Source organism: Danio rerio, chromosome 8 (genome assembly GCF_049306965.1).
Source record: "Danio rerio strain Tuebingen ecotype United States chromosome 8, GRCz12tu, whole genome shotgun sequence".
Classification (NCBI taxonomy): Eukaryota; Metazoa; Chordata; class Actinopteri; order Cypriniformes; family Danionidae; genus Danio; species Danio rerio.
In genome coordinates this window covers 56324348-56324763 of record NC_133183.1, presented here as the reverse complement: position 1 = coordinate 56324763, position 416 = coordinate 56324348, and positions in this window count along the sequence as shown.

Genomic DNA, 416 nt, shown 5'->3' with positions numbered 1-416 from the left:
TACATCCTTTCCTGTCATTCAGTTGTGTAACACATTCCAAAAAAGTAGGTACAGGAGCCATTTAGGGCTAGTAATCAGGTAAATTGTTTAAATAATGATGTGATTTTAAACAATTGATTGTAATTATAAAGTTTGCCAAAAGAAAGCCCTATGTTAACAATGTCTAGAAGCGTGACTTCTCTGAGCTCAAAGACATGTATGAAGGACTATCATGACTTTATTTGCATACAGAAGGTGTGGTTTAAGACCTACCAATAGTTTGAGTGTAATTTTGAATAGATGTCTGAAAGTATGCATCAGGGTTCTTCTGTAGCTGGAATTTTATTATGTAAGATTATGGAATGAAATAGCTAAAGAGAGTTCCATATATGGAATATTTCATGTTTTATCTGGTCCATTTTATTTCATTTGTAAAT